Source organism: Pteronotus mesoamericanus, unplaced genomic scaffold, assembly GCF_021234165.1.
Source record: "Pteronotus mesoamericanus isolate MK-2021 breed Mesoamerican mustached bat unplaced genomic scaffold, CSHL_Meso_final scaffold_636, whole genome shotgun sequence".
NCBI lineage: Eukaryota > Metazoa > Chordata > Mammalia > Chiroptera > Mormoopidae > Pteronotus > Pteronotus mesoamericanus.
In genome coordinates, this window is record NW_026555324.1 from 2,036,700 (window position 1) to 2,061,896 (window position 25,197).

The window sequence follows — 25,197 nt, forward strand, 5'->3', positions numbered from 1 at the left end:
GAGAGTGCCCAGCGACAAGGAACTTTTCTATCAACTCACAGTACCAGCACCGTTCTTGAACTGTTCCATGCCCCCGCTGACTTTTTTTAAATAAATTTTTCATTTTGGAATAATATTAGATTTACAGAGAAGTTAGGAAGTTCAGACAGAGAGCGCCCATGTGCCCCTCACCCAGTTTCCCCTGTTGTTGACATCTTTCCATAGATCCACTAATCATTAGTCACCATTAAAACATCAACATTGGCGCATCACTATTACTAAGCTCTAGACACTACAGTATTTGGATTCCCCCGATCTTTCCACTCATGTCCTTTTTCTGGTCCAGAATACATTGCATTGAGTCGTCACGTCGCCTTAGTCTTCCCTGGTTTGTAATAGGTCCTCAGTCTTCCCTTGTTTTCCATGACCATGGCAGTTTTGAGGACCAGCGGTCTGGGATTTTGCAGTACGCCCCACGGGCGTGTAAAGCCAGAACTGGATTCTAATTTGCCCCCGCAGCTTCCCCAGCTCACAGCCCCACGCCTGGCACGACACGCAGCAGCGGCTTCCCAGACACTTCCTGAATGAATGAATACACGAATGGCAGTCATTTCTTTCTTTCTCCTCCCACACCCTGTAGACATCCCCGCCAGAGGCTAGATCTCGAAATGTTCAGTGAAATAAAAGCCCTTCTCCTTTCAGAAAGGTTCGTTTTTGATCCTTTTTTTGTCGACATCAAGGATTCATTTCTTTAATATCGTACCAAAGAGAAACAGCTACATTTGCATCAGACGTCTCATTTTTCAAGGCAAGCGAGAGAGATCTTTCTAGCAAGACGGGGTTTCTTCCTTCAGAGCTGTGGCTTGGTTTCTCTGCTTCCTCCCCCACCTTTGGGCCTGTGGCGGTGGGGGGGGCGGGCGGAATGGAGGTGAGGGGCTCTGGAAACATCCACACTGGGAGGTCTTCTCCGCTGCAATCCAGGAAGCTTAATTACAACCTTGCAAAGGTGCAGAGACCGAGTCAGCCTCAGGATCTGGTGCAGGAGCCTGGCGATGAATTAGATTTATCTCCCATCCCCTTGAATGGCTCAATATTTACCACGGGGACCAGGAGGCTTGCCTTTGGGTACTCAGGGTGTGCCCTTTCTCTAACATTAGCTGATCAGAGAAGGGAATTCCCTGTAACCATGCAGGCTTGCAGGCCTGGCTGCTTTTTATTTCTCAGCCCTGGGAGGCCAGGCTGAAGTCAGAGAATGTAAGAAAAATGCCCACAGTGAGTAATTCCCACCGCCCCGCCATGGTCCCTGCTGCTGGAAGACACTGGCCCAGGTTTAATCTCTCAACTGAAGTTTGTCAGAACTAAAAATGAGCCTGGGTGAGCTCTTCAGACACTTCCCGCGACTTACAGGAATTCAATTTCTGGCACCGACATAAATTTGCAGCCATCAGCGCCTGCAGTGGGGGCTGGGGCTGGGGCTGCGCACACCGGCTGGGGATAGATTTCTGAAATCAATCCATCAGCACGTGGAAAAGGTCGTCATGGGGTGAATTAATCTTCCATAGCTGGCAGAGGCACTTCGCCGGATCGCCAGGGCCAGCCCTGCCGTCCCTGCACGGATCCGAGGTGCTTGCTGCAAGGCCCCCAGGCGGGGGCTGCACAGAGGAAGCCCTCGGAGACCGGACAGTGTGGCCAGGCAGTGACAGAGGAACCTGCCTGCCAGCTAAGAACTCTCAGGACCAGCCAGGGGCCAGCACTGCCTGGAAACCCATTTCCACGGGCTCCGTGTGCTCCCCTGGGGGTGGCAAGTTAATTTGGGTCCAAAACTTTTATCGTGTGGCTGCACCTTGGACACACGTGCCAGGGTTTCAAAGAAATGATTCTCAAAGGCATTCGACCCCTGAGCCTAGGCGAGGCGACGGAGCATGTTGTTCAGGGTGCCACCTCTGGAGCCAAGTGGCCCAAGTTCCAATCCCAGCTCTGCTATATGACCTTGGGCTGGTGCCTTAACCACCCTGGTCCTCCGATTCCCCAGTTGTGATACGATGTCATTGAGGTGGTTGACAATCTATTCAAAAGGCTCGATATAGGCAATGTAATATACAAGTGAGTGCAACAAAATTGATTATGGAATAAAAATAAGCAAACAGATGCTGAGGGGGAGTACGAAAAGGCCAACCAGTGTCTGGGGACCAGACAGTCTGCATTTAAATCCTGACTCTGTCACCTTGGGCAGCTTACCTACCTGCTCTGTGCCTCAGTTTCCTCGTCTCTCAAAAGGGACGGGGCTGATGACAGCGTTGGAGCCCTGTGGGTCACGTGGGCGCATGTATTTGGGAGATGAGGAAGCGGTGATTATAAAACGGTGTGACACGCGCTGTGATGGGGACGGCACAGGGCGCTCTCAGAACAGAGGCTGGGCGTGAGGGTGCAGGGACAGCCGCCTGGCAGAGCGATAGCGAGACAAACGGACTGGATGAACCAGCAGGAGTCAGCAGGGAGAGGAGGAGAGGGCTCCGGGCGGAGGGAACAGCACGGGCAAAGGCCTGCAGAGCAGAGAGCGTCTGCGCAGCCCGCGGGAGTGTACTGAGCATGCGCTATATGCCCGGCACTGCTCTAGACGCTGGACACAGCAGCCAGCGAGACAGGCAGAGATGCCTACCCTCACGAAGGCTCCACTCTAGCGGGAAGAGGCACAGGACACCTGAAAACCGTCCATCGAGGAGTCGAAGCTCAAATCAGGAGGCCCCTGTGTGCCCTCCCAGATCCTCTCTCCTCGCTTGTCCCTCTGCTCTGTGCTCCGGGGGGCTGACCCCTGCAGCCCACCCCTCCCAGAATCTCCTGCCCTCCAGCCTCCACTGAGGTCTGGCCATGAAAGCAGCCACAGGCGGGCAGAGGCGAGAGAGCCTCGGGTATTTAGGCCCCTCGTTCGCTTCCAGCCAAGCAGTGGTCCCACAGTGGTTGTGTCCCTCTCCTGAAGCGGGTGGCGCCTTTGGACATCCCCTCTGTTATGGACTGAGCTGTGTTCCCTGCCCAATCCACATGTTAAAGTCACCCCCGGAACCTCAGAGTGTGACTCTTTGTAGATAGGGACTTAAGGGAGGCAACTAAATGGGGTGACTAGGGTGGGCCCCCGTCCAATACGATTGCTGTCCTTATAAAGAGATCAGGACACAGATATCCACAGAGGAACAGCCATGTGAAGATGCAAGGAGGAGGCAGCCATCGACAAGCCAAGAAGAGAGGTCTCAGGTCAGGAGCCAACCTGGCCGACCCCTGGTTCTCGCTCTTCTAGCCTCCAGAAAGGCAAGCAATGACGTGTCTGCTGTCTGAGCCACCCAGTCAGCGGTGTTCCGTTCCAGTGGCTCAAGCAGACTAATGGCCTCTCCTCCAGCCACGGCTCCCTCTGAGGCCTGAGGGTGGCAACAGCTCCCTTCACGTGGTGTTGCTGACCCCAGCGGTCTTCAACACCCCCTTGCTTGTTCTCTTAACCCTGCCCACCCCTTTGAAAATAGTCATTTCATTGAACTCTCTTACCCCTCCCTTTTGAGGGAGCCAGGCCTCCCGCAGGCACCCTGCCACAGTTTGGGTGAGCTTGGTCACACATGGTCTTGAATAATGGGCCCAGAGCCCACCCTGCGAGGGTGGGAAGTCAAGGAGGTGTGTGCATTGGTTTGCAGGGGTGGCCACAACAAAGCACCCAGACTGGGGGCCATCAGGGAAATTTAATGCCTCACCACTCTGCATCTGGAAGTCCAAGATGAAGTGCTACCAGAGTAGGTTTCTCCTGAGGCCCCTCTCCTTGGCTTGTGGATGGCTGTCTTCTCCCTCTGTCTTCACGCGGTCTTGTCTCTGCGCATGTCTGTGACCTCCTCATACAAGGACACCAGTCACAGTGGATGAGGGCCCACCTTAGCGACCTCATCTCAATTTAATTACCCCTTTCAAGGCCCTTTCTCCAAATACAGTCACGTTCTGGGGTCCTGGGGACCAGGACTTCATATGAATGGCGGGGGGCGAGGCACAGCTCAGCCCGTACCTGCGTGTGAGTGGGCGAAGGACCTGGGCAGGAAGATCGCAGAGGGTGGACTGGCCAGGGCGGCACAGACGCAGAGAGCGCCACCAGCAAGCTGTGGTGGGCATACTGCATAGGAGGGGGAGCTACCTCGACCCATCCTAGTTTTTCAGAGCTTTCAAGAAATGAACCCTGAAGACAGAAAACAGCTCCTGCCGGCTGCAAGGCACGCCCTCCGCTCAGAAGGGAGGGGCAGGGACAGCCACCTGGGTGAGGGAGCCCTTTGTTAGCGAGAAGGGGCCGGTTGAAGGGAAATCGATTCTGGCTAAGCGTTGAGCAGCTGCTCTCAGCCAAAGCTGCTAGAGAGAGACCCTTTGCCCCCTCTCCTCTAGGGCTGGTCAGGAGCCAGCAGGAGCCTGAGGACAGTTCTTTCATATGGTCAATCCCAGAAGGGCCCTCGATCAGCAGGTATGGTGGCCGCCAGTGCCCTGTGTCCATCTGAGGTGGAGTTTCAGCATCGCCTCCATCCTGGGCGCTCACCAGAGACCAGCTCCACATGTAATGATTATCATCATCCCCAACTTGTCAAGCACTGCACATGCACAATGTGTGCAAGAGGGACCCCCTAGTGCCACCTCCTGGCCATGTGATCTTGAGCAAGTGATTTGAACCTCACCGTGCCTCAGCTTCCCCATAAAACAGAGCTAACAGTAGCACCCACCCCTTAGGGTTGCTGTGGAGGTTGATCGAGTCCCTATGCAGAGCTTCAAACCATACAAATAAGAGCCGTGTAAGGTCGGCGACTGATGGTATTGTCTGCCTTCACCTCACAACAGCTACGTGATGTTGGCAGTATTACAAACTGACGGTCAGGGAGGAAAAGTCAAGTGGCAGTGCCTGACGTGCCCTCAGCCTCTTAAGGGGATAGAGGTCGTGCCTGATGGTTCATGGAGGAAATTTAATATGGGGAGTGAGGAGCTAAGGAGCCAAAAGGGCTGAAAGAGGGCAATGGAGAAGGTGAAATGATCAAAAGACTAGCAACTGCAAGAAGCTGCAGGGCTGGAGGACATAGGGAGGCGTGGTGTTACCAGAGCCCAGGAGCAGAGGCCACCAAGCAGGAACCAGGGCTGCCTGAGCAGATGACAGGTAGGAGCTGGATCCAGGGGGGAGGCAGACTACTGCCTGCAGCAAAGAAACAGGGAGAAATCCCCTGGGTTCTCGCTTCCTCCCACCTCCAAACTCCCATCGCGGCCTCCCAGTGGCTGAATTTAACAGGAAGCCAGTGAGCAAGGGAACCTGGGAAATGTAGTTTTCAAGGGTCAACTCCCCTGAGATTGAGAACAAGAGGAGGGCAAGGAAGGAAAAAATCTGAGGGATGCCAGCTATCAGGACTCAGGGCCCGGACTGCCTCTCTCTAAAATTGTCTTATGCACCGAACTACACACTCAGGGAGCATTTGCTCATGTCAACTGTCCCATTTCACCCCTTAAATAAGCCTTTGAAGGAACAGTGAAAATGCTGGATCCTTCTTGTCCAGAGTTAAGAATTAAATTTAAGTTACCTCCTCAGGGAAATGCCACTGACTGCCTCCTTAAAGAAACCCTTCTCAGGCCCCATCCCCCGGCCTGGCATTTATCACGGCAGAAGCCATATTATGTATTTGCTGGCTGGTGTGGCGTATAGCCCACTAGGAGAGCCGTGTACAAGGGCCTCAAGTCTTGGTCACTACCGTGTTCCCAATGCCTAAAAGCACTTGACACATAGTAGGTGCTCAATAAATATTTATACAAGTTTTTTAAATCTTGAGGTGATGATGCTTGTTCTATAGATTGAGCGGTAGAGCTGGAATTACAAACCCAGGGCCATGGGCTGTACGGATGCTGGCATTTCTTCTCGGCCACCCTCCCATCAGCTACGCCAGGGCTCTCCAGACTCTAGGCATCCTCCAGGGCCCAGAGTGAACATCACCACCTCCAGGAAGCCTTCCCCATCCCTGCAGACAGGTCACGATCCTCTTCATATTTCCTACGCCTTCCCTGTCGCAAGATTCTTACATTTTATTCTCTTCCTCTCCTGGCTGACAGTCTGAGTGTCCTGCTAAACTGTGAGCTCCAAAACAGCAGGGCCAGGGCCGTTCCCTCTCATTGTGGCCCCAACAACAGCACGTGCTGGAGAGAAGAGGCAGGCGTCATCAGAGCACGAAGGGATGAATGAATGAGTGAATGAATGCCTCTTGCACACTCCAAGTCCTCAGTGTCACTCCTTTCTCCCCCACTCTCCACACACCTCCTGTTCCATTCTCTCAGGCTCACCTCCTCCTTCATCCCCTCCATTTCAGGGTAAGTACAGGGGCTCTGGGTTTTAAAAAAGTCATAGTGTTGAAGGCAATTGGGTGTAGCTCTGAAGCACATAAACCCCAGAGCCTAGTGACTTGAGTTCAAATCCTGGCTCCTCCACACTCTAGCTATGTGACCTTGGGTAAGTAATTTAACTTTGTGCATCTACTTCCACATCTGCAAAATGGGAGAGATAGCAGTGCCTTTCTATCGGGCTGTGGGAGAATGAGCCATGGGCCATTCTGACCTCTTTCAGGACAGCATCTCTTCCTCTCAGTTCCCTTCTGCAATTCCCAGGCAATCTGGGAATCGGAGGGCTGAGGCTCTGGCAGTTAGTGAATCCGGAAAGGATCTCAGCTGTGTCAGGGGAGCCCCAGTGCCAAGTTGGCCTGATTTTCATACCGAGAGAGCTGAGAACAGGCTCTGGTGTCAGACATCCACGCTGTGATTGGCATAAATGCCTGGTGCTTCTCTGACCATCTTTGGTGGAGCCTGGGGCTCTGCCCAGATCCCCATACTGGCTGGGCACACCCATCCCGCAGCTGTTGAGAGCGGAGGCTCACAGCTGGCACCTGTGACCTACTCTGGAGACTTACCCTTGGCTTTTGGGAGCCAGCACACGCTGAAGATGCCTTGGAAGTATCCCCTACCCCCAAGAGTAGCCAATGATTGGTTGATGCAGAGACCCAAAAGCCCACCCCTTTGCAGTGCAATTTACCTTCTGGAGGGACCCCTGCCCCTGAGGATCACACTAAGCCTGGACCTTACCTAATACTACATCCTTGGTCGACCCATTTCCCCCTCAGTTCTACTTCTCTTAGTTCCTGCTCCCAATTAGTCACGCATTCCAAGTCCCCGCCTCAGGTTCTGCTTCTCAGGAACCCAGCCTAAGATGGGGGAAACGGTGAATATTCCATGTAAGGAGGTATTTACGTGGATGTCCCTTCAAAGCTCAAATTCACACCCAAGTACCAAGTTCTGTCATTTCCAATTACGTATGCACTCCATCAGCCAATCCTGAGAGAAGCTCTCATTTCGAAATGCACCCCAAATTCTGCCCAGTCCACCCAATCGACATGCGCAGCCCCGTCACTCCCCATGGTTCACTATTCCACATTTTTGTCTGTAAAACTTCCTACCCCTGACCCTAGATTAAAATTTATCTTGTTTCTTGCCTGTCTCCTCCATGATACTAACAAATCCCCCAAGAGCAGGATAATTATCACTCCGTTCATTGCTCTGTTCTCAAGTCAGAACAGCACCTGGCACGTAGTAGGTACTCAATAAACATATCTAGAACTAAAGAACGAATTCTTGAATTGCATTTTCTTAGAAATGGCTTTGTCTCTTTTTTGTACAGCTTTACAATCAGAATCTTCTCACTTCTCCACCTCTCAGGGGCCAGATATCTACCCAGTGCAATTGCATCCACGCAGGCGCCCTGGCTCCCACACTTGCCTCCCACAGTCTTTTATCACCACAGCAGCTAGAGGGCACCTGTGAACCCGAGTCAGGTCACATTTTTTCTCCCTGGATACAATATAAGCAAAGTTTATTTAGAAAATTGGAGGTAGAAAAAGTGAGCCAGCTGGGCTGCGGGGGCTCAGAAAACAAGTTACAAAGGCAAAAAGGAGGGCCCTTGAGCTTAGGAGAGAGAGAGCAAAGGTATGCACCTTGAGGGAAGAAGAGGGGGAAAGGCGCAGCATATTCAAGAGAGAGGGAGAGAGAAAGTGCCAGATCATATTCTTTCTCGTCTCAAAACCCTGCAAGGCTCCCACCTCACTGGAGGTAAAAACCGAAGTCCTCCCCATGGCTCACCAGGCCCAGCAAGATCAGATGCCTTGTCACCTCCCTGCTCTCACTCCTCCACACTACCCTCCGCTCACTCTGCTCCAGCCATGCCGGCCTCCTTGCTCTGTCTGCAATACCTGGAGCATAGTTCTTTGATATCAAGTCTTTGCACATGCTATTACTCTCTCTGCCTGGAATGCCCTTCTACTTCCTTCAAATGTCATGTTTCAAGAGGACTTCCCTGAACTCCCCCCTACCCGTCACAACTACGTGTGTCTTGGCACTAGCCACCCCCCTTCTTTATCAGCCTCCAACACACTACATCATTTGCGTGTTAATTTTGCATATTATCTTTCTTCCCCTCCAGATGTCAGGCAGGGAATTTTTTTTTAGCTGTTTTGTTCATTGCTGTATCGCCAGCACCTAGAGCAGTACCTTGCACACAACAGGCACTTGGTATCTATTTGTTATTTTTTAAAATCTGCATAATCATCCCATGAGGTAGGGACTCTCAGCATCCCCCTTCCATAGATGGGGAAACCAAGGCCCAGAAAGGGGAAGTGCTGTGCTTGGGTGGTGGGTCAGGAAGTGGACCTGTGAGCAGGGGCCCTGGGCCTCTCTCTGGTGTGTGTGGTTGTGTGCAGCTGCGTGCTGTGTGTGCCAGTCTGAGCCCAAGTGGCTGTATCTGCCTGAAAGGAGACGCAGGAGGCTGCTGGACAAGTTCAGGAAGACTTTGCATGTCAGTGTCTGCGTGTGGAAGGGAGGCAATGGGGCCAGGCCCCAGGCAGGCGCGAACACGTGTCTGTGTGTTCAGCTGTGTGTGAACATGTGCCTGCGTGACAGTGTGCTGCAGGACAGGAATTTGTGTGGCCAGAGCCAAGCTGCATGTGCGCATGTGCAGCCAGGGGTAGTTCTGTGAGGCTTGGATGGGACTGGAGCTAAAGTTGAAGGAATGTGGTGGGTGAGGGAAGAACCCCATCAGCCACAGGCCTGTTATTTATAGACGTACCCTGGTTCATAAATTCCAATTTTTTTATCTCCCTCACTCCCCAGTCCCTATAAATATTCATGAGTTTCCTGCCTTGGAATATTTAAATAGTTAGAAGGAGGAGTGGGGCAGGCCTTGAGAGGGGAAGGAGAGGGTCCCAGGTGGTGGCGGGGGCACATGCACGTGGGGAGGACAGAGGTCTCCCTGGATTTGGCTTCTCCTCTCCAGGCTCCCCTTCCCAGCTGCAGCTGGCAACATGGGGAAGGTTCTCGGCCTATCCGGAGATCTCCCAATGCCTATTATTATTCTTCCCCAGTGTCTGTGGAAAAGTACCACCCACTCCAGGGGCAGGGAAGGTGTCTGCGCAGTTTTCTCAGCTCTGACTCTAGCTTCAGCTTGGAAACCTGTTACCCTGGGACTCTCAGCTCAGAGGAGAGGGGGAGACCCCTCAGATGTGCCACCAGACAAAGGCACTCTAGACGCAAACCAGGCGGGAGGCATGTGTGGCCACTTGCCTCATCCTATGGAGAGGAACACGTCATAAAGACTGGTCCCTATGAGGGAATAAAGTGTGCGTGTGTGGGCTGTATATGCGAGTGTGTTAATTCTCTAAACGTGAAAGAGACTGGGAGAGTCAACAGAAGGGTTCACAAATTTTCTAGTTCTCTCTTGGGCATGCTAGGACTGTACTTCCTCGGCGTGGCCTTCCTCAGCCAAAGCCATGTGAGGGGAAGTGACTTCTAGGTGACAGCCTTAAAAGCCACATTCTTGCCTCAGCCATTGCGGAAGTGCATGTTGATGAGAAGCCTCTGTCAACTGGAGCCTCTGAGTTGACACTGCCCTAGGCAGACCCCTGCCAAGCCGTGCGCAGCATGAGCAACACCTCAATTGTCGTACTAGTCCACTGAGACTTGGGGAGTGTGCGCTACGTAGCACATCCTCGCCTACGCTGACCAGCACAGAGCCTGTGAGTGCGTGAGGTGGATGTGTAGCACTTCTGTGTCCGGGTGTGGCCAAGGACACATGTGAGTGTGTAGCCATTTATAGGCCTAAGTGTGCAAGCATCAGCAAGTGTATAAAACTACATGTGAGTGTGTAACAACAGAACTAAGAGTGTGCAAGACGGCGTAAGTGGGTGAAAAAATGCAAATGTGAGAGACAGGGCATTTTACTGCACAATTCCAAGTGGCACAGTTCTCAGAGGGCACCACGTCCCCGAGGGCTGTGCCACTGTTAAAGATGTGAGGGTGCCGTGGTGTGGGAGCCTATACCTTAATGTGCTGGCTGGGATGGCTAGTGTGAGACCGCGAGGTGGTCTGTGCATGTGAGTGCGAGGATCTGTGTGTGGCCGCTGGGCCAATGTGCATGTCTGTGCTCGGTGTGCTGCTGTGGGTTTGAGGTACGTGTGTGGGGTTTGGGCACTCTGTGTGTGTGTGTGTGTGTGTGTGTGTGTGTGTGTGTCTGCTGTGGTGTGAATATGCGGCCCCTATGTGTGATGAGGCTGTGCAGGATACGGGCACCACTCTAGCCTGTATCAGAGCGGCCACAGCCAACGTGGGCGGAGGGATGGCCGCCCTGGGCATTCGCAAGCTGTCAGCTCTGCGGAGCATGTCTCCAGGTTCATGGGCCCACGCTAGCTTAAACTTGGGTCCTAGGATGACCTGGCATTGGAAAGCAAAGTTCACTTTCCCTCATTACTCCTGGGACATGCCACATCACTTGCAATGGACATTAATCCCAGAGGTACTCAACAGTTTGAGCAAAGTGGCTCAACAAGTAAGGAGGCCCCTACAGGGCAAACCTATTCTGCCCCAACTTCCCCATGATCAGCTCATTTTCTGCTTCCATCCTCCTGAGCTCGGGTCTATCTCAGGATGCGGGCTCAGCACAGGTCCACTCTCAGCCCACAGGTTCAACTCTCGTCTACCTTGATGCCTGAGTTAGGTCTTGTCGCCCTCAGCTCGTACTGTGACCCTGCTTCACCCAGGACTTGGATTCGGTCCCAGTCTCCTAGGTCTCCTGGGACCAGGTTCATCTTAGGCCTCTCTCTAGATCCAAATTCCGCCTATGTCTGTTCAGGGCTTGGCCTTGATCCTAGTCCATCTCAGGGTCAACTGGGGAGCATCTTAAGACATCCCTGTTCTGTCCCAGGACTTGAATTAATCCCTAATCTTGGGGCCAGAGCTGAGCCTGACCCATCTCAGAGCCCAGTTTCCCCTGGTCTGTCTGTGTCTGTGTCTACCTGGCCCTTGCTCAACTTTCACCACCAAGTGAGAAATCCAGAGGTGCAGTGTCCTCTTCCTGAGCGTCTCCCCACTTACAGAGCACTTCCCTGCAAGTGCTCAGGACTCTGGGGTGAATATCCACTGCAAACGATTGGTGTGACTAAGGATTAATGAGGGTAAGGGGATTTTATTTTTCCAATGCCATTATCTAAGGCTCATTAAAGTAGATTGTATGGGTCTTTGTCAAGGATTATTACAAGGCTTTCTTGAAGGGCTATTACAAACAGCATTAATTTTCAAAAGTTGGGGAATTCATGAGAACCCATCATGAGTCTTAAATACTGGCATTGGCCATCCCCCTATCCGAGCTCTCTCCAGGTTCAGATGCCAAGCTCCGGGCCAGGAGCTCAGGAGAGGACTTCAAAGAGGGCTTTTGTCACGGGTGTGTGTGCACCACGAGGGAGGCCAGCACACTGCCCAGGGCGATTCGAGCTAAACAGGACAACTCAAACATTCTCTGTTCTCCTCCACCCTCCCCTGGACTCCCAGAGAAAACACAAAATGGAAGCTCGCCTCTCCCATCGTAATTGATGAACTTTTGCTCCGTCCTGGCCCCTACCTCCTATTATAATAGAGGAGTTGCCCTACATCTTAAGGTTCATAGAGCTATTCTTGCTTTGGTCCTCCTCTACCTTCTTGGGAACCTCATATAATCAATATACTATCTTTTTCTTGTATATTCAACGTCTTCCTCTCAAGCGGAACTTTCTCATTGGCTTTCAGGTAAACTCAAGCCTCTCCTATTAAAAAAACAAAACAAAACACACTCCTTGACTTGTCCTTCCACCTGTCTCCTGCTTCTCTCATCCTTTTCTTAGTTGCACACACCACCTGCTTCCTTTCCCTCACTTCCTGAGCTCGCTCCTCCACCTCTCCTATCTGGTTTCCGACCCGATCGTACCACCAGCACAGCTCCTGCAAAGTCCACCAAGCCTCCATGTTTCTAAATCCAATGGATGTCTTTCACCCTGCCAGTTCTCTTGACCTCTCAGCGGGATTCAACTCTGTTGACTGTTTTCTTTTTTTCAGTGTGTTTCCTTCTCTTGGGCACCATCACACATACTTGCACGGTTCACCTCAATGCATCTCCTTTGCAGACTCATCTCCCTCCACCTGGCTATTATGAGCTACTCTAGACCCAGGTTTCTCTACCTGAGCACTATTGGTATTTTGGCTGGATAACAATTCTGTGCACTGTAAAGAAGTTCAGCAGCATTCCTAGCTTCTACCCTCTAGATACCAGTAGCACCCCCTCCCAGCTGCAACAATAAAATTATCTCCAGACATTACCAAGTGTCCCATGGGTGCGAAATCACCTCCTGGCTGAGAACCAATGCTCTAGACTGAGCCTTAGGTTCTCTCTTTGCCTCCATCTTTCTCTAAGGGTCCCTAACCTTGTCAAATCTCCCATCACCACCTATATACATAGATGTCCTCAGAAATCCAGATCCATAGATACGTCAGACTTGTTGATCCCCACCCTTGTGTGTCTCAAAAGCAGCTCAGTCCCAACATCCTCAAATGAAATGCGAGATCATCTCTCTTGACCCTAGTCCTCATTGAGCCCCTCCCTCTGTCACCACCCCCATTTCCCCAGGTCAGTGGGACAGGGGCCGGGGCACTATCCTCCACTCCCTCATCAAGTCAGGCTGACTTTAACTCTTAGGTAGTTTTCCAGTTCATACATCGTTCTCCATCTTTATCCACTCAATGGTCCAGACCACCCTTCACAATTCCGAGTCTCCCTGGTCTACCTTGATCACACCCTTTCTCTTACCAGTCCACGCTATACAGAGGAACCTTGGGGCACTTTTACAATGCAATTCTGACCACATTATCCTCCTAACCAAAACCTCATTGGTAAGTTCCTTTTATTCTTTCGGATACAGCTAAAACTCTTCAACGTGGCCACAAGGCGCTGAGGGCCCGCCCTTCACTTACATCAGACAGGGTCTTTCCCCTCCAGGGCCTTCTTCCGTAGGTCTCACTGTCCACACCTTCTCTCACCCCCAGGGCTTTTGCATAAGCAGTTCCCTCCCCGCCTGGAATACCCTTTGTTTTCTGCTTCAGATCTCAGTTCTTACTTCCTCTGAGCTTCTAAATTGGATTAAATCCCCTGTTAGAAGCTCCGGTAACACCGAGGATCTTTTCCTCAAGCTGTTATCACAGCTGCCTTTTATATCTATTTGGGTACGTTTGATCGTACCTGTCTCCTGTTTTGAAGGAAGCTCCTTGCATCCGTGTCTGCTTAGCTCACATACCATCTTAACTTCCACAATGGGCACACAGTAGGTCCTCAAAACTACGTGTTGAATAAATACATGGCAGGGGAGGGTGTAAATGGCCCCGCTGCTTTCAGGATCAAGTTCAAGTGACGTGCCCTGGCATTTGAGGCTCCCCATTACCTCGCTCTCTATCTGGACTGTGCTCTCAGTCCAGAGAGAGCTTAGAGCAAAGACCAAAGGGCAACAGATGACAAATGGGGAGCAACAATTAGCAGACGCAGGGAGTCGGAGACAGGGATGATCAAGAGCATATAGGTCCCCCCGGGAGGGGCGGAAATCTTGGGAAGACACTGGCCTTCCATGGAGCATGGAAGAGGGTTCGGGCCATTTCCCTTCTCTGGCTATTAAGACAGGGTGACCCAGCTGACATCTGGTCTGCTCTCCCCCACCACCCCCATTTTTCAGACATTGTCCCTAGGCCACCCTGGCCGGTGTGGTTCATTTGTTTGGAGCATGATCCCACAACTGAAAAGTTGCAGGTTCAATCCCCAGTCCGAGCACATACAGGAGGCGACCAATCTATGCTTCTCTCCTGCACTGATGTTTCCCTCCTTTCCTCTCTTTCTAAAAAAAAAAGCAATGAAAAAATGTCCTCAGATTGAGGATTAAACAAATTTTTTTAAAGAAATTCTCCCCAGGCTTCATGCTTCTCTCCAATCACCACTGTTTCTCTGTTCCTTTCTCTCACACCTCACATCTAATCCATCAGCAAGTCCTGATGGCTCTACTATTAAGACATGAGCCAAATTTGCCCACTGCTCACCATTCTCGATGCTTCTGTCCTGGCTCAGACACCACTGGCTTTTGCTTGGACTATAGCAGTCACCTCCTCCCTGACCTCCCTGCTTCTGCCCCCTCTCCCTGGAATCCATTCCCCATCACAGAAGTGAGAGGGCTCTTGAAACACCAGGAACCGGCGCACAGCGCTCCTCCCCACTGCAGCTTGTCCGGCGGCTTCTCACTGCATTTGCCATAAAACCAACCACTCGCTTTGGCCTGTGAGGCCCTACACGCAGTGTCGCCTGCCAACCTGCACAACCTCATCCCCTCCTCCTCTCAAGCCACTTTCCAGAAGCCAGTCGCCAAGCTCATTTTCATGTCAGGGACATATGCACTTCCAGTTCCCTCTCCCAGAATGTTCCTCTCCTGTCCCTTCCATGGCCGACTCCCCATCTGTCAGATTTCTGCGCAAACATCACCTCCCCAAACTTCCAAGTACAAGATGAGTAAGTTCTGGGGATGTGACGTACAGCGTAGTGACTACAGTCAACAATATTGTATTATATACTTTAAAGATGCTAAAAGAGTAGATCTTAAATGCCCTCACCGCACACGCACGCACGCACGTGCACCCAGGTAGTTCTGTGAGGAGACGGAGGTGTTAACAACCCTAATGTGGTCATCATTTTGCAACACAGGCATATGCCAAATCTTTTCATTGCACACCTTAAACTTACATAATGTAATATGTCAATTATATCTCAAAAAACGCTGGGGAAAAAGTCATCCAGAGAGCCTTCCCCAACGTCCCAACAAAATGAGAGTCTCCTGTCACTGTATTTTACGTCTTGTTATTTTCTTTACAGCACTCATCTATCCAAAATGAGCGTGCTTACTTATTTGCTTACATGTTTACTGTAGCTCCAGTATAAATATGCATCACAAGACAGAGGGAGACCCACCACATTCACAGGTGTGTCTCAGCACCTACAACAGCACCTGGGACTAGGCACTCAGTCTGTCCAGTGAGTGAATGAATGAGTGATGATGTCTACCATTGGCCCTCCTCCCGATGCCCCTTCCAAGAGAATGGCCCTACCCATAATTCCCTCCTGAGAGGAAGACCTCCATAGCCACGGGTTCCCAGCTGCCCAAGATGCCCAGTTTCAGTGACTTGGACAACAGTGGATTCCTGATACACATGGAAAGAGGCTAATTGTCCAGTCCAGGGAGTTGGCATTTGGACCATGGAGGTCGAGGTGATTAAAAGGTGTGGGGCGGTGGAAATGAAGGCTCATGGGGGACCAGGGGCTACAGAAACCGAGTCAAGGGCAGGCTAGAGTGAGAGGTGCCGAAACAGGGCCGTCATAGTGGAGAGGGGACAGGAAAGTGGGGATTTGCTCCTAAATTCAGAGCAGCCCCACCTCCACCGCCACCCCTCTCCACACAGTGCTATTACTGGGTGACAGTTTCTCACCTGTTTGTTGCTGGTCTCTTCCCACTGAAATGTCAGCTGCATGAGAGCAAGCATGTTATTTACCTTGTCTATCTGGTGCACAATAGATGCGTAATAAATATTTGCTAACTACATTGACAAACGGGTGAGTGAATTATGGTTTTCCCAATCCCCAGAGCCTCAGCTACTGGGTTTTGAGAGATTCCCTGCATTTCTTATGTGAAGCTCCTATTTCACTGGGCCATTTTAGAGGGCTCTCTATTCCAAACAGACTCTCTGATATCTACCTACCTACCACACCCCCAGCAGACAGACTGGAACTGTGATGCTTAGAGGCAAATGAGAATGAAGAGAAGTGTCAGGAAAGAGCCCACCAGGGAGAGAGGAAAACCAAGGTTTTCAAGGACTGACTCTCTCAAGTGAGAGTGGGAGAGAAACAGATGAAGCTGGAAGGCCAGCAGGACACCAGGCTGGGTGCAGGGACAGGCAGGGGGATGAGAGGAAAGGCTGGAAAACTAGACACAAGGGACCAGGCGCTCTCAGCATCGCAAGAAGAGTATTCATAATGGTAACAATGATTCTATGCAATGATAACGATAGCCCCTAACATGCGCTGAGCTCTGCCTTGTGCCAGGGGCCCCTCTAAGCCATTTCTCAGCGTTGGCTTCCACAATTCGCTCTGATTGTAGCGGGTATCAGCAGGGGAGAACCTTGGCTAAGACAGCCAGGTGAGCGAGGCTGGGCTCAGGGCTCTGTGTTCTTGGATGGCATTGCTGGGCCACCCGTATGACTGTGTACTTCCCCTGCCGAAAGGGCCTGGCAGTTCTGAGGCCACTCTTGTTGACTTTGAAACATCCCTTTGCTGGTAGTCCAGGGAGTATGAGGGGACTGTGTCATTTGTGTCCCAAATAGTGGCATGTAGGTATGGGGGCACACAGGGGTTCTGTGACTGCCTGCGGACATCCATGTTTATCCAGAGGCATCTTGAGCCTCATTCTGGACACATATGGAACATCTGGACACACCTGTGACTAGCCCTGTATATACACAGGTGCACATATGTGTGAACCCAGACGAATGCCAGTGTGCACCAGTGGAGAAGTGCAAGTATATGTGCGCCTTGCACTGTTGCCCATGGCCACGCACACTTCCTTCCTTCAGACACGGTCACAGCATCCTATTCCCATATGCTCTGTACAGTCCATGAGCCCACAGGTCAATCTTGATATGTGCACACCAGATATATTTGTGTCCATTTGCCTCTCCCCTTGAGCATTCATGCCCATGTGCCATCCTATAGCATGTATGCAAATGCACATGGCCTATGCCCACAGACGGCTCTGCCACAGTGCGCCCATCACACAGGGAAAGGCCTTCCTGTAGATACTCTTGGCCTCCGTGTGCTATGCAGGACAGCCATAGACACACATATACGCCGACCCAGAAGCCACAGACATGTTACAATGGTCCATCCAAGACCCTGCGTGCCCTTTCAGGTATGATTCTCCATGTCCTATGTGTCCACTGGCCTGTATCTGCAAACATTCATTCCTACACGCCTCTCCCTAGGAGGTGACATCTGTGTACATCCTATCCGCTGCCCTCTTGGTTCTCTCTGACTAACTCATTAGCATTGCACTCAGTCCTGAAATATTCCTGCAGAATTTATGCTTTACAAATAAGTCTGGTGTCCTGCTGAGGTCGCACGGCACTTACAAGGGCTAATGAAGCCAGCCTCGGCCAGTAGGGACGGGGAATCCTGGCCTCCCGGAGCAGCCAGAGAACGCACGCCCCAGAATGAGCAAATTCTCCTGCCCCGCGACTGCACCAAATGTCCCAGCCGGCGCCTGCCTGCAGAATCGAAGTCACATTTCAAGATATTTCACGTTTATGGCCCCAGCACTACCCTGGCATCATACGAAGGGCCGCATCACCAGATCTGTCACTGTACTGAAGGCTGCATCACTCACCGGGGCCCTACACCGAGGGCCGCATCCACACACTTGTCATTACCCTGAGAGCGGCCTCACCGTATTGGACATTACGCTGAGGGCTGCAATATCAAGCCTGTCTTTATGGGAGGACCGAATCGCCCTTTTGGTCACACCACGGGGGGCCCTGGGCTGAATGTAATACTGAGGGCTTCATCACTAGAAAGTGAAATTTGAGAAGTAACATTTTCCCTCTGCACTGGCACCCCTCTGTGTGGGGTGGGAAGGGGGCAGGCAGAGGTGAGGTTGAGAAGCGATCCTACAGGCCGGGTAAGAATATAGCAATGGGGAAGCTGGGGACTCGGAAGCTATGCACTGGGGAAGGGATGCCAGAGAGAAGAGAGCGACAAACTGAGAGCTGGAACTCAACCCCTGTGACCCGCCGGCGCTGAAGGGGCCAGGGAGATTCAGGTGTCTAGCAGGGGCTGGGAGCTGGGGGGTATGACCAGTTCCCCCTGGAAACTGTCCTGGCCAGGGGACCTGCAAGACATACCTTCCCATGCCCTCGAGGAGAGATGCCCCCGACACACGCAGGCGCACTACGCTCAGACGTTCTCCCCATGAGAGACAGGCTCTGACCTGCTCCAGCGTGTCCCCTGTGCTCAGACATGTCCGGGGGCCATTGGACTCCCCTTACGCAAAGGGGCCCGCCTGCCACAAAGACATGCCGGGAAATGTTCAAACATGCTATGACCTGCCCTGACACGCGGGGCAGGCTCCACTGTGCACGCACATGCCCCAGCACGTTCTAGGGGGCCGGGGGTCTCTGGCCTCTGCCCGAGTCTTTACACCTGTGGCCACCTTGCCCTTCCAGATAGATTGACGGCGAGTGGAGAGAAGGTTGTTATAAATTAAACATCGAGACGCGGTCTGAGCACCAGATTGCCATCCACTTGCCGGCTGGTTCTCTCCCAGGAGGCTGCGGGACCAGGGGGTGGAGGAGAGGGCAGGGGCAGAGTGGCTCGCTTAATTAATTAGTTCTAATTGAGATATCTTTGTAAATATCCCTTTATTGAAGGACAGGATCTCATTGTTTCCTGGGAATTTGCCATCTCCACTTGTCTCCCGCCCCTGAGTATCGCAGAAATGACAAGAAAAAAGCAGAGCCGTCCAGAAGGCTGCTTAAACCTTAGCTGTGCTTCTGATAATGACAGCAGCACCAAGGGACAGGCGAGGAGGCTCGGAGACAGAGAGAGCCAGGCACAGGGGTGGGCAGAGAGAGAGAGAGAGGCAGGCGGGGGCAGGACCACAGGCAACGGGAGACAGTGATGCAGGCAGAGAGTCAGAGATGCGGGCTCTGAAATACGGGAGGGAGAGACCGCAGAGAAACTTCATGACAAGGACCAGAAATGGGGACAGATGGACCCAAGGCTGGACAGACACACCTCCCTCTGCCTTTGCTTGCCTCGCCCAGTCTCCCCATCTCCCGGGCAAACTACCCGCTGCGGCAGCAGCAACAATCAAGCCTGATTCCTTTTGGCCCTTGCCACCCTCCCGTGCTCCCCCTCCCCCCATCACTCCCGCAATCATCTCCCTTGTTCAAAATGAGCTTCTGCAGCTGCAGCCCAGACAGCTGTTCCATCTCGGAGCCAGCACCGGGGCGGGGCGGCTGGGTCCTAGAGGGACGTATGGCCTTCTGGGCAGCAGAGTGGGGGGATGGGGGATGGAGGAGTGGGGGCCACCTGGAGCTTGGGCACCACCCACCCCTCGGCCCAGGCTCCTATCAAATCTCATCCCCCACAGCCCCAGGGGTCCAGACACTCCGGCCACTCTGGGGCCTTCAAGAGCTCGCGATGGTCTGGCTCTTCCTGCCCCGCTCACTGAATCCCACCTGGCACCCAGCACAGGTCCTGGCTCCGTCCTGTCTCAAGATCCCTTTTGGGTCTGAGAATTCTAGTCTCTCCCCTACCCCCTCTCTGTCAGGCTCCTAGCCTGTGATACAGCAACTGTGGCGACATGAAAACAGAATCTCAGAGAGAGCAAGACAGACAGACAGATAGACAGGCTGAGAGCCAGGGGAAAGAGATAGAGACAGAGACACCAAGAGACAAAAATGACAGCAAGAATTAGAGCCAAAAGAGGCAAAGACAGATAAAAATGACAGAGACACACAGACGGAGAAGGCAAATAGACTCAGAGACACCGACAGGGACAAGACAGAGATAGAAAGTATGACAGAGACAGGCAGACAAAGAGATAATCATCCGTATTCGCTCAACAAACATTTATGAAATGTCCACTGTGCATTGTGGATACACAGACAGAGAGAAGGAATAAAGATAATTCATGAAACAAAGATGAAAGAGAGAGAGACTCAAACAACAAGAGTTTAAAAATAGAGACGCGTTAAGGCTGAGACGGAGACGAGGACTGGTATCCAGTGGAAGCCTCTTCACACCCACGACACGAACAACCCAACCCCACAGCAGACTGTCCCAACGCGGCGGCCTCCCCTGGCGGCTGCTTTTCTTCCTCGCCCAGCCTCGTGGCTGCTCCCTGCCAGAGCTCCACAAAGAGACATCAGCCGCCCAGGGCCGGAGGTGAGAAGGATGCTGGGGGCATGAAAGACACCAAGAGGCAGAAACCAGAGCTTCCCGCTGGAAGAGGAGGAAGCCAGTTTTAGTCACACTCCAGTGGCCCAGACCACCTTGCCCTCACAGCTGCCTGTGGTTCTGACTGGGTGGGCAAAGATCAACACACATCAAGCCGTTTCTACAGGCTGGCATCACACTTGGAGTGAACTGGGTCCACGGTGGGGGCCACCTAATGGGTTAAGTCTCCTTCCTACCTCATCAGATCCTCAAACACACCACCTGCCGCCCACTCCAACACCTTCACAAACCCCATTCTCTTGGCCTCTCTCCCTCTACCTTCCCAGCTCTGTCTTTGCTTAACACGTCCTCCATGTCTCAGAGCAAATGCCACCTCCGCAGGGAAGCCTTCCCTGACCACCCTTCCCAACTGCACACCCCCAGGGCTCTGCATCTTCTCCTTCATTGCCCTTATCGAACTGTAATTACACGGCCACTTGCACACTTCCACGTTCAGTGTCTCCCTGTGCAGCTTTGTGAGGGGAGAGAATGCGTGTCTCCTGATCACAGCTTTATCCCCAGGCTCCGACCCAGGACTCAGCACACAGGGCAACTCAACCGTTCCCGATTGGGGATGACTCTATTCTGCCCTTGGGTGGTGACACCACTTCATACCTTTAGGTGGGAAGTTGGCAATGTGAACACTTTCTGGCCACCCATTCAAACAGAGGTGCATTGAGAAACAAGGAGGCAAGGAAAAGGGCTTTAAGAAACAGAAGCTTCTGAGCTATGGGAGAAGACTCAGGGTCACAGAAGTACTCATGGAGGCTCAGAGGTGTCCCCGGTGGGAATAAGGGGCAGAGCTGAGACCACTCAGAAAACACGCACTGCTTGACATGAGAAGCTCCCAGGAATAAACGAGAGGGACAAAGCTTTCTCGCCCACAGCGATTCCGGTTCTGCTGGCGGTAAACAAGGACCATGGTGATTTTCAATGATTCGGAGCCCTGGGCAGAAAACAGAACAGGTTCAAATGATGCAGTGGGGACATTTTAGCTGAGGTGTCGGGGGAGGCCTCTCTGAGGAGGTGACACCTGAGCTGGGACCCGCGTGGTGAGAAGGAGCTGGGTAGAGGACAGGTGTTCCCAGAGAAGAGCCCGGCAAGTGCGAAGCTCCAGGGGTGAGAACAAGAAGGGTATGGAAGGACAGACGGGTGGCCCGTGCTGTGAGACTCGGGGAGGTAGGGTGTTGTCATGAGAACGGCGATGACAAGGGCGACAGGAGCTGGCCTTCACAGGCACCCCCTAGCGGTCAGGCGCAGGGCGAAGCACAGCGCTTTGCAATCCATTCTACTGTTATTCCCATTTTATGAGTGAAAGAAGGGAGGCCTAACAAGTAGGGCCAGGTAAGGAGTTTAGATTTGGTGCAAGGAGGTGGGCAAAAGTTAAAGGGAGGCAACTTTCACACTCACGGTCTAGACGGGTTTTCTAACAATGAGGTAGGTCTCTTGAAAAATGTGCCGGGCAGCCTCCTATCGCTTTCCTGCTCCACACTCCTCCAAGTCTCCCAGCCTTTGACACTCAGGACAAAGTCCAGGCACCTCAGGCAAAATCCCCTTTTGATATGATATGGCCCTGCTCTCCACTCAGGCCACTTCCACACCCCTCCCAACGTAGCCTGTAAGGCTCCAGCAACTCTGAACTCCCCGCAGCCTCTCTGTGCCCGCCCGCATGCCCCTCACTTCTGAGCCTTTGTCCGCGCTGTTCCTTCTGTCCGGGTGCCTTGCTCTGTTTTCTTCTGGCCAATTCCCTTAAGGCACAGTGTGGGCATCGCCACCCCCAGGAAACCTCCCTCACTCCCCGGCTGGTTCAGTGCCCCTCCTCGCTGCCCTCACAGCACTCCAGAAACACCCCAGCACCTGCCGATGAGACTGCGATCTGATCGAAGTTGGGGGCACTGGTCACCTTTATATTCCATGGTAGGAGGTAGGTGTTCGATAACTATTTCCTCACGCTTTGAAGTGATGGAGCCAAAGCTGTTAAGTCCACAATTAGGAGCAGGGGATCATGGCGGGTGGGTCACGGGCACAGTACACCTAGGTACCTTTCTGCACCTGCTCGGCCCCTACCCTGGTCCAGTCCCCACCATCCCCGACCGAGACCAGGGCAGTAGCCCCCTCCCCGGTCTCCCAGTTCCTGCCCTCACTTCCTACAGTCCGTCCTTCCCGCCGAAGCCAGAGGGAAGCCGAGACCGTCCCTCCTCCACTCGGAACCCTCCTTAGCATCCCATTTACTCACTTAACAAGTATTTGCTCAACACAAACTGTGTGCTAGGCCCAGGGCTAGGCCTTGGGGCTACAACAGTCAACAAAAATTGATTTTTAAAAAAAATCCCTGTCCTCAGGTTTCTGACATTATAGTGGGGAGAATCAGACCAGATAAACTGGTCAAGTACGTAGAGTATATTAGACGGTTAAAAGTGCAATGGGGAAAAGCAAAGCAAGTCAGGAGAGGGGATGCGCAAGGAGTTTCGTGTTAAACCTAAAATTCGTACAAGGCTCCCCCATCCCCGACATGATGTGGCTTCCACGACCTCCCCCCGCCCATCTCCTCTCGCTCCCTGTCCCCTGCCTCGCTCACTCTGCTCCAGCCACACTGGCACTGTCACTGCTACTCCAGCATCCCAGGCATAGTCTCACCTCAGGGCCTTTGCACTTGCTGGTCCCTCTACTTGTAATTCTTTCCTTCTAGATATGAACCCTCTCTCACTTCCTTCAGATCTCTGCTCGAACGTCACCTCCTCAGAGAGGCCACTCAACCTAAAAGTCCCCCTCATCACTCTCCACTCCCTTTATACTGCTCTATGCTTCTTCATAGCACATATATCATCACCAGAAATAGTGTAGATTTTTCTATGTACTTATTTATTTCTCCCATCCCTGCCCTAGAATGTCAGTTCCACGAGGACGATGATGTCTATTTTGTTCACTGTTGTATCTTTGAAACCTAGAAGAGCACCTGACACTTGGTAGGTACTCAATACATGTTTGTTGAATGGAGACACCGTCTAAGAGAAATCTTGTCACTTAGGTTAAGAGAAGGAGGGAATCGGTAGAGCAGGGAGGCATTAAGGGTTGTTCACAAACACTTGGCCCTTCCTCTCCATCCAGGTCGTGGTAGGACCACACTTCTTACCCTCTTTGAGCGTAGGCATGCCATGTGACTTGCACTGACCAATGAAACGTGAGCACATGTAACGTGTCACCCCAGGGGCAAGGCTTTAGGAGCTGGTGCGCATTTGCTGTGTCTTCCTCTTCTTGTCTCAGTGGTTATGTCACCGCAGAACCCCCATCCCCTTGGGCCCCTGAGTGACCACCATGGACAGAGCCCTTCAGCCAGCAGTGGGGGCCCAGTGCGAGAGAGTAATCAATCACTGAGGCGTGCGGCTGCTTGTTACCGCAGTGTAACTCGGCCCCTCTGGACGGATACTCGGATACTCGCGCCGACTCTTGGAGGCCTTTCCCCTCAAGACTGTCGAGAAAAGGCATGGATCCTGCACTTTGGTTCTTCACAGGAAAGTCCTCAAAGAACATTTTTGTGATAGCTGCTCGGCCCCTCCCCATCCCACTCATGAGGAAGAGGGTCTTTCCCAGACAGAACACCCTCCTCTATCTCCTCTTTCTTCCCTCCAGCCCTTAAGGGTAAGGGAAATGGGCAAGGACATAACATCTAAGATGCAGGTAACTCACTTCAGGCCCCACACTGACGCCAGCCACTGGCAACGAGGCTGACAACTCTTAGGCTGGTTCTGGATTGATGACCCCCAGGTGAGGAGCCATTGCGCCGAAGGCTCCCATCCCGCAAGGGTGGTTTATGGCTGGGAGTTGGCCAAAGACGGTGGCAATGGCAGCTTCCTCCCCGTTCCTCTCCAGAGATGTTCTGTAACACCATCTCTTAGAAAGCTAAGCTGCTCCTCGGCATCAGATCAGGGAGGGACAGCCAGACACGAACGGCCACAGGGTCTGAGCTCACCAGCCCCCACACCTCACAACTGAGGTTTCTTTATTAAGCCAAATACCTGCATCCAACCGTCTGCTTTAGGACTGGGAGTTCTCACTGCCTGGGTCCCTGAGTCCGTCAGCTAACCCATGCCGTGCCCTTCCCCTTCTTACCACTCCTCCCGACTGAGCATCTCCTGTGTGCCTAGCCATCCCCACTTTCCCTCCCAGTCTTCAGAAAGGTGGATCATTGATTTAGACACTTGACAGATATTTATTCCAGGCGTACCATGTGCTTGGCTACAATGGAAACAAAGTAATTCCTCCTTACTGAGCACTTATATCAGGGATTTTCAAACGGTGCGCCACGAGAATGTTTAAAACATGCAATACCTGACTATTTAGTCAGGGGCACTGATCTCTCTTCCCTTCGACTGTGAAATAGCATGACAACAGCCAACACAACAATAGCCATCTGGTGTGAATGAATAAAAACATAGCCTTTTTTTTTTGTCAGATCAGCAAAAAGTGTATATTTTTGGTATGCCGCAGAATTTTAATAGTTTGTGTGTGTCATAAGATGAAAAAGGCTGAAAATCGCCGACCGATATCTATCCAACCATTTGTTACCATTTGAAGGTGGAATCCATGAATCCTTATGAATATATGATTGTTGGTTCAGCTACTTGGCCAGTATTTATTGCAGGCCTACTATGCATCAAGCCTTAGAGTTCAGTAGTAAGCAAAACATAACCCATCCTCAGGTATGGTCTCCCGGGGACTCCGAACTCTCCTTGACTAATGAGGGTATTGGAGCTTAAAGCGAT

At 52.2% G+C, this 25,197-nt stretch overlaps 1 protein-coding gene across 1 annotated transcript in view; it reads right to left on the reverse strand.

Annotated features, from left to right (window-relative positions):
* The window catches only part of OLFM2 (olfactomedin 2), a 46,023-nt gene that overhangs the window by 17,838 nt on the left and 2,988 nt on the right, over window positions 1-25,197 (reverse strand). The gene's annotated exons all lie outside the window — the stretch shown is intronic.